The sequence below is a fragment of the Vigna unguiculata genome, chromosome 5 (assembly GCF_037176805.1).
Source record: "Vigna unguiculata cultivar grain cowpea cultivar isolate G323 ecotype 2 chromosome 5, ASM3717680v1, whole genome shotgun sequence".
NCBI lineage: Eukaryota > Viridiplantae > Streptophyta > Magnoliopsida > Fabales > Fabaceae > Vigna > Vigna unguiculata.
The window spans coordinates 18,258,442-18,271,188 of NC_140796.1; the positions used below are offsets into that span (position 1 = coordinate 18,258,442).

Consider the following 12,747-nt stretch of genomic DNA (forward strand, 5'->3'; position numbering starts at 1 on the left):
AATTCACCATAATTCATCTTCTCTTGCCACTACATATTAACTTCTCAAGAGTTTGATTTAATTTACAATGTTTAAGTATTATCTTGTTTATGTCAAATAATCTTTAGCATTAAAATTCATAATATGAGTATAATGACTCAAATTTATAAGTCTTATTTGACTTATATGAACTTTAAATAATGTGTAATTTAAGCTTTATGGTTTAAATACACAAAATATGGAATGGTTTCATACCAATCGGGATTGAATGTATGATAGATGCTATAGTGGTAGAACGGGTTTGAAAGAAAGTTTTGTTATTGGGGTTGAGAAGTTTCTCATCAAAGCTTTCAACAAGAGTCTTACATGAATGAAAGGCAAACTAGATGTCCATGCAATAAATGTCATTCTACGCATATTTTTCCAATTGAAACAGTTAAGCTTCACCTTTACAAAAATGGGTTTATGCCTAACTACTATGTTTGGATTGATCATGGAGAACAAGTCCCAAATGCTAATGACAATCGTGTGGGTGCTTCAAATAATGGTATAGATGTGGTCGAAGGTGAACATTTTATGGCAATGAATGACATGGTTTATGATGCTCTTAGGCAACATACAACATTGCAATCATCAGAGTTGAATAATGAGGAAGAGCCTCAAAATGAAGAAGCTCAACGATTTTATAATTTATTGTTAGAGGCTAATAAGCCATTGTTTGAAGGGGCATCTGAATCAAAATTATCAATATGTGTGAAATTATTAACTTGCAAGTCTAATTGGAATGTCTCTAATAAATGTTTGGATTTTATTACAAAAATGCTTTGAGATGTAACAACCATGAATGAGAATTTGCCAAAAAGTTATTATGATGCTAAGAAGTTAGTCAAAGTGGGGATTAGAAGCTAAGAGGATTGATTGTTGTGTGAAGGGTTGTATGCTTTTTTATGACAATGAATATGGGAAAAATGATGGAGATCTACTTCAATGCAAATATTATAACAAGCCGAGGTATCATGCCCCAAAAGCTGGAAAACATAGAAACAAACCAATCCCAATTAAGTCAATGTTCTATTTGCCTATAATTCCAAGGTTAAAGAGATTATTTGCATCCATGGAGACAACATATCAAATGACATGGCACTATGATAATAGAAAGGATTCAGATGTCTTACGTCATCCAAGTGATAGTCAAGCCTGGAAACATTTTGATCGAGTACATCCAAATTTTGCTGCTAAACCGCGTAATGTACGAATTGGTCTATGCTCTGATGGATTTAACCCATATATTCAAGCATCTGCCAAGCCTTATTCTTGTTGGCCAGTAATTGTGACACCATATAATCTTCCTCATGAAATGTGCATGTCTAGACCATATATGTTTTTGAGTTGTCTCATTATCCTGGACCACGTAATCCAAAAACAGGTATCGATGTTTATTTACAACCTTTGATTGATGATCTTAAGAAGTTATGGAGTTGTGTTGAAACATATGACATTTCAAGGAAGGAAAATTTTACGATGAGAGCAACTTTGATGTGGACTGTTAATGATTTTCCTGCATATTACATGTTATCTCGTTGGGGGACTTAAGGTAAATTAGCATACCCATATTGCATGGAGCATACAAAGGCCTTTAGATTACATAATGGAAGGAAAAATAGTTGGTTTGACTCACACCGTAGATTCTTGCCCCATGATCATGCATTTAGGAGGAATAAAATAGCTTTCAGAAAAGGACAAGTTGAATTGGGTGGGCCACCATCTTTCTTAACCTCTGAACAAGTTTGGCATGTAATTAGGGATGTGCCTAGAGTTATTGATAATCCTCCTCTATCAAAATTACCAAGATATGGGGAGTGTCATAATTGGATGAAAAGAATCATATTTTGGGATCTTCCATATTGGAAAGATAATCTGTTAAGACACAATCTTGATGTTATGCATATAGAGAAAAAGTTTTTGAGAGCATCATGAATATTGTGATGGATGTTAAAGGTAAGACAAAAGACAATGATAACGCAAGAAAAGACCTAGCATTGTATTGTAGGCGACTAAATTTAGAGTGAAAGTTGCATACTAATGGAAAGATGTTAAAAGCAAAAGCAAATTACACTTTAACTACCGAGGAAGCAAAATTAGTTTGTCATTGGATCAAAGAGCTTAGAATGCCTGACGGTTATTCTTCGAACTTGGCAAGATGTGCTGATGTAGATAAGGGGAGGATGTTTGGGATGAAAAGACATGATTGTCATGTGTTCATGGAGTGTTTACTTCCTATTACATTTAGTTCATTACCTGCTCATGCTTTGAATCCACTTATTGAAGTTAGTAATTTCTTTAGAGATTTTTGCTCTACAACATTAAGTGATTGTTACTTAGCAAAAATGGAAGAAAACATTCCAATAATTATTTGCAAGTTGGAGAGATTATTACCCCCTGCATTCTTTGATTCAATGGAACATCTCATTATTCATCTTGCACATGAAGCAAGACTTGGTGGACCAGTTCAATATAAGGTGGATGTATCCATTTGAAAGGTAAGATCAATATCATTGCATTTGCTTAATGTTTATTAATTTGTTCACAGAACAATACACTTATCCTCTCTAATTTGAAAGATTCATGGGTGATTCTAAACGATCAGTGAAAAATAAAGCTCGAGTTGAAGAATCAATTTGTGCGTCTTATTTACATCGAGAGACAACTTACTTTTGGTCTCACTATTTCAAGAACTTCATGTTGTCCCCACGCAATCATAGAAATGAAATACTTGTTGAAAGTGAAAGGTGCCCATCAATGTTATCCGTGTTCAACCAAACTGGTCGTTATTCAGGGAAGAAGTCAATTCATTGGTTAACCCATAAAGAGTGGAGCTTTGCCCATATTCATGTATTGATCAATTGCACTGAAGTTAAGCCATACCTTGAGTGAGTATTCAAAACATTTGATTTCATTTTAGTTATCAATTTACATCATTTAAAAAATTGATCTTCAATATACTTTTACAAATTTGTAGCTCATTCTTACTATCTCAACAAATACATGAATCAAATGAGTCAACTCATATACATGTACATTTCCCCAAGTGGTTCAAAGTTCAACTATGTATCTTTCAAATTCAGAAAATAAGTTTTGTATTACATGTGTAATAAAATTTCACAAGTAATGTTTGTTACATTGTAGGTTAATAAAGAGCCTAAGTGTACGAAACATACACTTACGAGAATTATCACATGGTCCTTTTACATGTGTTAATGAATGGCACGCATATTTTGTAAATGGCTATAAGTTTCACACTCATGCATGGAGCAAGAGGAAAAAAACCATAAATGTGTTTATGTGAAAGGACTTAAAGAAGGAGGTGAAGATGATTTTTATGGCATCATTCAACACATATATGAGCTAGAGTATGAATTTATTGCATTCTAATTTTTTTTCACAAAATTCTCTTATTAAGGTTTTATCCAGGTAGGCTAGCAACCAATGTCATCACAATGACCATTAGGCAACAATACACTAAGCCATGGCCTACATGGGGTTCACTATCTAGTGAAGAAAAAGAGAGATTCTTCCAACATTTTAAAGTAAGTTTTCTCATATTTAACACTCTAACATGCAATTTTTACATTGTTGATGTTTTTTGAAATTGTCTTTACATAGAGGACAGTCAACTAGAGACCTGAAGATGAGGATCACATAAAAAAAAAGACTTTCACTCAAAAGCCTCACACAGGCTATCTTAGATGCTTATGATAGCGCAAAAAAATTGAAAAAAGCCGAAGTGGATGTTTTATGAGATTTGGAATTCTCTACTAGTAGTTTGGAATTCTTCTCACTATCGTACAAAGTGTTTACAAGACCGACAAAATCGAGCATCTGAAATAGGTGGGAGTTTGCATACAGGTGGATCCATTACTGTACATGAGCATGAAATTCGCATGGTAAGTGTAACAAACAAAGTTTGTTTTTCTTTCTTTATAACCTATATTAATCATATTGTTTATAGGAGAAGGAATTGGGTCGTCCACCACATATTGATGAAGTTTTCAAGCAAACTCATGTACAAAAAAGTGATGGAGAATTTGTGGATGAACGATCTAGGAAAACACATATAAGTCTAGTATTTTCATTTTTTGTTGTTTCTTTTATTAGGTTATGAATTATATATATATGAATAAATTTGTTTTTTAAATAATAGGAGGAATTTAAAAGCAGATATGCTCAAGCTAGATCAGAAGCTGCATCTTGTGTTGGGCAATCTGAATCATCCCCATGGAACCTATAGAAGAAGAGAGAACAAGGACTGATAGTTGGGTTCTTACTGTAGGTGGAAAGAAAAAGGGTCTGATCTATGGGATTTGAGCGTTTACTCGTACCAAACATGTGGACAAACTCACATATCATGGAAGTTCAAGTCACTCTTAAGAAGAGATTGTCCAGCTAAAACAAGAAGTTTTGAATTATAGGAAGGACAATGAGAGGTTAAGCCAATAGTTACAAAAACAACAATAACAACGACAATTTTAGTCTTTTGTTAGTGTTGTCCTCCCTTTCTTTCCACCAGATGCACAAACTACATTACAACAACAACACAAAGAGCAACAACACCAACCTGAACAAAGCCAACCTCAACAAGACCAGGAGCAACCACAACTAAACAATCAACAAGAATGACATGACTACTCTGAATATTAGGCCTTCAGATGTTTGTACTTTTTCATTATGTTAGCACTTTTAGGTTGTGTTTTGTTAGAGCTTGATTACCATTATATCTGTGAACACTTTTTGGAGACTATATTAGATTATGTTATGTTAGCACTTTTATTAGAACTATATTAGCACTTTTAGACCGAATTGTTGGCACTTATTTTGTTTATAACTTGGATTTAGATAATGTTATTATCTTTGATTTGGGTTTTATGTTGTTTATAATTAACTTGGAATTGGATTAAGTAAATAGTGTTTGTTGGTGTTGGTGAAATTTCATTGCAATTGACAAGAAAATGTAAAAAAAAAATGAAAATGAAAAAATATAGTTTTTAATTTAAAAAGTATATTATTACATACAGATTTACATATGGAATAAGCTGTATAAAATTGTCCCATTATTATCTACGGATCATTCCGTATGTAATACATTCCACATTACATACGAATTTTGTTCGTACATAATTTACATACGGATTATTCCATATGTAATATACACATATGCATCCTGGTCAATTACATACAGATTTTTCCGTATGTAAGTCAGATACTGAATATTCTGTATGTAATTCATCGAGAATTACATACGAAATAATCTGTATGTAAATTACATACAGATTTTAATACATACGAAAAAAAATTTATGTAAAATTACATACAAAATATTTTCTGTATGTAAATTTTTAGACGCCTAGTTTACATACGAATTTATTTTCATATGTAATCCATAGATAATATCTAATTACATACGGATTTTGTTCATTACATACAGATTTTGTCCATAGAAAAAATCAATTTTTTTTGTAGTGTTTAGGCTAGGCTTTTGTAAAAATCTTACACAGGAAAAAGAAAAAAGAAAGAAGAGAAAAGATAACAGATCCCATGAGATAAAAAATGGTTGTGTTATGAGAAGTATATGAAAATTGTTAGGGAAAATTATTTTGTAGAGAATACCAAGATATTGGGAAACATATTTCTTCTAACTAAACCTCATGACAACTTTTGAAAGACCTTTTGATTTTACCAAATATGTGCATTATATAAATTAGGTGATGAGTAAAAGTTGATGAAGTGATTTTATAACATGCTGATTATGAATGATCATTTATAAACACTTCTGTGTAGAGTGAAATACTATTTATTTTTTGTAATTTTATAACATGCTGATCATGAGTGATCATTCTTCTTGTTAGTATTGTTCAGAAGTTTTGTTTTTTACTATCTATTTTGTAACAAGTGCCGGCAATAAGAGTCTCCGAAATCTTAATTATTACACTATAATTGCATCTGATAGTGTAAGTACTCTGTTGATTGATCCATAATGTTTCTCAAGTTAAATCGATTTATAAAAACTACTTGAATTTCTTTACTTATGCTCCTTGTTTTGGGTCTTTTCCATGATTGGCTTTTAGTTAAAATTTTGGGTCTTTTCCATGATTGGCTTTTAGTTAAAATTGTTTCAAATTGAGATAGAAGAAATAATAAATATCTAATCTTCTTAATGGTTCTGGATTGGGTGACAACGTTCAATTGCTACATGAGGTTAGTATCAAACTGATTTTTACATTTGACGGTGCAAAGATAATGGCAATAACTATATGCGTTCCAATAATGTAAAGAATAATAATACATATGAATTTTTGGTTCATAAATTTGTGCTAATTGAACCCGTCAAATCAAATAATTGTTGTTATATCCATAAGTCAACAAAGTTTATGAACCAAAAGGGTGTTGAGAATATTACTGAATATCTTCTTTTATTTAAATTAGTTTTTAGGAAATATTTCAGTTTTAAATATATGTTTTAGTTTTAGGGAATTAGTTATTATTTTAAATTAGGATTGAGATATTCTAAATATTTTATATTTGATATTTGTTATATTTTGCTCTATATATAGGGTATATCAATAAAATACAAAAACATGTTCCTCCGTATAACATATCACATATATCTCTTATATCTCTCATATTATCAAAAGCCCTAAAAATCCCAATAACTATGCCATGTCCATTTCTATAACCATAAAACCATATATGTGAAAAAATATATAACCTATCAGTGGTATCAGAGCCGATGGTTCGTAGTGACTGACTGCATAACCATAACCAAAAAGGGGTCACCAAAGTGACTGACCGCATAACCACAACCAAAAAAGGGGTTACTCATACACCTGAAGGGAAATATATTCATATGAAAAAAGAAAAAAAAAACAAGGGACTCACCCTTGAGAGGAGAATGATACCACTGTTGGGTTTTTTATATATACTTTTTTTCATATATGGTTATGATTATAGTTATTGAGAGATTGTGGTTCTATATGGTTATATGACATTAGTCTTACACATATAAGACCTTAGACACCACTTTTACACCAAAACCTTAAGACAATGTTGTTATGGGTCTTTATTCTTATATAGTGTTTAACTTTGTCTTTTCTATCCAATGTGGGACTTTTTGACTCACACTTGGACTATTTCCGAGAAAGAGAACTATGTTGCACAGTAATTTTATGCTTTTTAATTGTCGGCTTTCATCCATATTTATTTTGTTAATATTGAAGGGACCGGATATTGTGGCCTGCCATCGCCAAATAATGTAAGAGCTGGTCAAACAAAGCGTATTAGGATGATTAGGATCAAGACTTTAAACGTAGATAGTCTTATGACTTAATAACTCTCAATACTATACATTTTTTTTATATATTTGAATGTTAATTATTAATTTCTTATTTTTATAAAGCAATGAAACATGTTTGTTATTTTTTTATGTTGTTATAATATTTTTTATACATTTTAAATTCCAATAATGAATAATTTTATACCACATAATATATATTATAGAGTTATTAAGTATATTATTTTTCCAAAAGTGATTGAAAATAAAGATTAATACTATTAGATATTGATATAGTGACTAAAAAAGTGGTAGCTAAATTATAGGAAAATCAGTGACTAAATAAATTTGTTATTGGTTTCGGCTACCAAATCAATTACTGATTTCAGTAAATCATTTTGGTTACTAAATCGTCATTGATTTCGGTCAATAGAACGGTCAATGATTTATGTTATTGTTTTGGCTCACTAATTTTTATAACTTACTTTCACGAGTGACCGATTTTGGTCATTTAATAACAAAAATTTCAATCATTATTTCATTTTTTCTTGTAGTGTTTCCGGTCATCTTTTTCAATTTCTTCTTAGTGAGTTTAAGAATTTGTAATCTTTCACTGCTTAGGAGGAGAATTTGGCATGAGTAGCTAGGGTTCGCGACGTTTAAAAGACAATGTTCTCTTTTTCTTTCTTTCTGGTTTAGTTTTCTATTTTGTTCTTACATATTCTATACATAATTTTTTTTTCTTAAATGATTCATTCTCTTGTTTCAATCTTCTTGAATCAATTCCACGTTGTGTATATATAACATGTTTTTTCTTAAGTTTACTTACGTAGTTTGAATTTTGTCCAAAACCTATAATCACTTGGCTTTGATTTTGTGCACCTTATCAGTTGTTTAGAGTCGTGCTTTGACTAATTATATCTTCCTGATTCCATTAAAAGTAGTGCTAAATGTTTTTTCAAATTTTTAAAACACAAAATAATGAAAATTGTGAGCATCTTTGTTAATTCTTACATATAACTAGATCCTTATAAGTATCCAAATATCTTGATGAATTCCATCTTTGATGACTGTATATACCCAAGGATGTCTTGATCCTTTCTCAATGCAATCATTATTTTAACTATTTTTTGTAAAATTTATTTTATTCTCTAAGTCAAATTAAATTATTTAGTTAAGTCAAATAAATACTTATATTAATTTTATATTATTTTATTTTGTAAAGAACCAAAAGTTTACAAAACTTTTTAGGGAAGGGTGTCACATATTAATTATTTATCTTATGTAAGAAAATATTTTAAGAAAAATGTTTGTTTTATTTTAATATGAGAGTGCAAAAATTTCATTTAACTTCGCTCAATATGCCTCATATTTAAGAAAAACAAAGTCTATCAAAATATGATGACATTATTGAGAATATTTAGATTTTAGTTCTAAAAAAAATTGAAGCATATTCACGTTTAGGCTTCTGTTGTCTAGGAATCGAGGCTTGAAAGTTCCCACTGATTTCAAAAGTGCCATTGTTACTTTTATATTTTATTTTTTGACAGAGGTTTAGGCTCTATTGTTGCTTGTGTTTCCTACTCGCATGTTCCGATTATTAGCTTAAAGTTCTTTATGTAATATGAGTACATTTTTCTAATATGTTTTTAATAATTGTATTTTAGATATGTGGTCAATTATATTCTTAAATATGATGATTTATTTTTGTTTGATTTGAGGTTGTTGTCATTTTGAGTTAACTTTAGTTTCTCATTTCAGATTCAATACAAAAATTATTTACTATCTTTAAGTTTTTTTAAAAAATGTATTTTTTAAAGATAATATAAAAGCAAGCAAATCTATTAACTTATTTGTATTGAATCCTAAATTGTTTAGTTAAAGAAAATTAATCACTTTTTTTAGTTTATTAATGCATAAATATTTTAATATACATGTCTTAAAATTCATGAATATTTGCTAACTGTATATTTTATTAATATTTTGATGCATATCTGACTGTGGTTGATAATCATTTAGTGCAAAATAGGCTTTTAAGTTTGTTAACTCTATTGTTCAGAAGCAAACAAACTTAAAAAATGTGCGGGACAATTTTGTAAATAAAAGGCACTACTTAAGTTTGTTAGTTTGATAACAAATTTGAATTGATTTTTTAAGTCTATTTGGAAATACAGACTTAAATTTTGCATATGGTCAGTTTTCCAATAGACTTAAATTGATGTTTTTAAGTTTGCTAATTCGTGAAATATTGACAAACTTTATTGAAATATATGATATGTTATTTAAAATTGATATATATATATATATATATATATAAATTAAAAAAAAGTGAATCTTCTTCAATGGGATAGAGTCATTTAAAGATTAATGAAATTCTTCACATAATTTCGATATAAATACGTGTGGATCGATAATGGATTAATTCACCATGCGTGAGAGAGGAGTTAAAGAATTTATACATTTTGCACAACGTAATAGGAGAAAACTAAATGCAACCAAAATTAGGTAACATGTTATATGTGATGATTTCCTTTGAATCTATACAACATGTGTTAGGAATAAGGGAATAAAGGAAAGAATAAAGGAGGGAAAATAAACGACGTGAAGAATTTAATGTGGTTCGGCGTACAATGTGTATGCCTACCTCCATGACTACACTAGGAAGTATTTTTATTTTAGTATGTATCAAGCTTTGCATAGGGTCTTTTACATAGCAAATAGAAAACCACATCTCACAATCCTAAGCAAAGTGGGACTAAATCAAGCACCATAATACTAACAATTCTCCTACTTGGAGTTTGATTTACATTACCACCTAGTGTAGTGCCTTCATCATCAATTTTCTTGAAGGCCAAAGGTGTATTCATGGTTTTAGCATTTCCAACATTAAACCTGGTAAGCAATTTTCTATATATTTTTCCTGAGATAAGTACATATATAATACCTTCAGATCTATCCCTGGAGATTTTGATACCAAGAATTTGCTTGGTTGGACCAAGATCCTTCATTTAAAAATTTTCTTACAATTGTTTCTTCAATTTGTCAATTTCTACTAGGAATACAAGTCTAGCCTTATATCTTTTACTACCATCTGGTTCTTTCTTTAACCGATAGACCCACCTATTTTACAAAACCTTTTTCCTTCAAGTAGGTTGGTTAAAGACAATCTCATCTTCCATTGCTATCTCCCACTAAATAGATTCATCTCTTTGCAAAGCCTCGACAAAATGCTCTAGCTCACCAGCATAAGTCAACAACAAGTAATGGAATGAAGGAGAATACCTTTGTGGTGCTACTATTGTTTTGCTAGCTCTACTTCTACATTATGCCTTCTATTCACTACATCACTTTCTGAAATTTCTTCTAATGAAACTTGCTCTGGTTGTTTATTTGCATTTGTGAATTCTGCAATTCTGCCTTTATAGAACATGTTTTCATTAAAAGTAACATTTCTACTTCTGATAATTTTCTTGTTTTGGTAAACCCAAAACCTGTAACCATACATGTCAGATCCATAACCAATGAAATAATATTGCTTTGCCTTAGAGCTTAATTTATCTCTACTATTAGAATCTAAGAAAATATAAGAAGCATAACACTAGTGCATTTCTAGCATTTTAACTCGGTCATTATGCCTCGGTTCCTATGAAAATGAGGCATATCATAACACAGTGGCATTTTTGAAATTTTAGCTGCTTGTGTTTGGCGATGATCGTGTACATAGTACACGGGAGCAGATGATGGTGCACGTGGATCTGGTGAGACTTAGAGTCGGAGCGGGGCTAGACTGGGATTCAGGATTTTTCTCAGAGTTTTTATATTTCTATGATTTCAAATAAATTGTAATCGCTTTTATTACTTGACTTTTGGATAATTATAATAGTATTTATAATTATGGATTTTGGATTGTTATTGAGGTAAATAAAGTTCTTAAATTTCCCGTGTTTTTGGGAAATGAGGTTTTAACAAATGAAGTTGATGTAGTAATTCTTTATTTTATTATTTAAATCTGTAATATCCGGTCGAGATGTTACACTAACCACTAGGCTACACACTTTCACCTGATATATCATGCAATGTAAGTATTAAAACACTTTTACTCCACAAAACATAATCCTTAAATTAGATAAATAGCATCTTTAAGCACTCCTTTAATTATTAGTCTTTCCTCATGACTAAAATAACTTATTATAGATCTATACTAAATTATCAATCAATTTTTAATTTTACCTAAAACATTCTATGTTCGTCCCGGGTCTCACACTTTACATAGGGTCTCTTATATAGCAAAATAGAGAACCACATCTCACAATCCTAAGCAACGTAGACTAAATCAAGCACCATAATACTAACAACATGGACAATGCAAAGCGAATTAATAAACTTCCCAATTGTCTCTTGAACTTAAGATGATGTCGATTCCACCATGGAAGATTGATTGACTAATTAGAGGACATGATTCGTGATGTTGGCGCAGAAGTTTTTACCCAAGCGCATGTGTATGAGACGATGTCTACTGATACGCTAACTTTGTTGTATATCGGTTCAAGTAAGTTCATAGGTTCTTCTTAGTGTTAAGGCTCATAAATTTGAAGGCATCCATTGGTGTACTGTTAAGAGTTTCACATAATTACTGTTATATCAAATGCTTCCAAATGGAAATACACTACCTATTGGTAATTATGAGGACAAGAAAATTATTTTTCTGATGGGTATGGAGTATAAAAGGATACATGCAAGTCTTAATGATTGCAAATTATATAGTAAAGAATTTGAAGGACTAAAAAATGTCTGAAGTGTGGGTTAGCACAGTAGAACTAGAAAAACTACAATGAAGATAATTTCCATAAACAAAAGGATGGTGCCGCTCTGAAAGTAGTTTGATACCTTTTGGTAATTTAAGTACCAACCATAGTTGTTAGCCCATTATATTTTTCATTTACTACTTATCTCCTGGATTGTGCATGAAGAGAAATACATGATATTGTCTTTGATTATATCTAATCTAAGGCAGCCTTGAAATGACATAGATGTTTATCTCGGTCCACTAGTTCAAGACTTGAAGTTGTTAATTGACGGGTGTTGAAATATTTGAGGCTTTTTGCTTATGAAACTTTCATGATGCATGAAATGTTATTTTGCACTATTAATGACTTCACAACTTACGATAATTTGTCAAGGTACAATGTCGAGGGTCATAAAACATGTCCTATATATGAGGAAAAAACTACAACTCATACATTGAAACATGGAAGGAAGACAACATTTTTTTCCAATCTAATCGTCCTTATTGAAGGTTAAAAAAACATTTAATGGGCATCAAAATAATGACGATACATTAATTTCATTGATTAGCCTTCAAATTCATGAAAAAATTAATAAAGTCATCTATAATGAGCCCTTGAAAGAAAATAAATAATATTTTTTGATCTTCCATATTGGTC

The 12,747-nt window shown here is 30.6% G+C and overlaps 1 pseudogene; it reads left to right on the forward strand.

The window, feature by feature from the left end:
• Positions 1–247: 247 nt before the first annotated feature.
• LOC146886170 (uncharacterized) lies at positions 248–1,432 on the forward strand (annotated as a pseudogene).
• Positions 1,433–12,747: the final 11,315 nt, after the last annotated feature.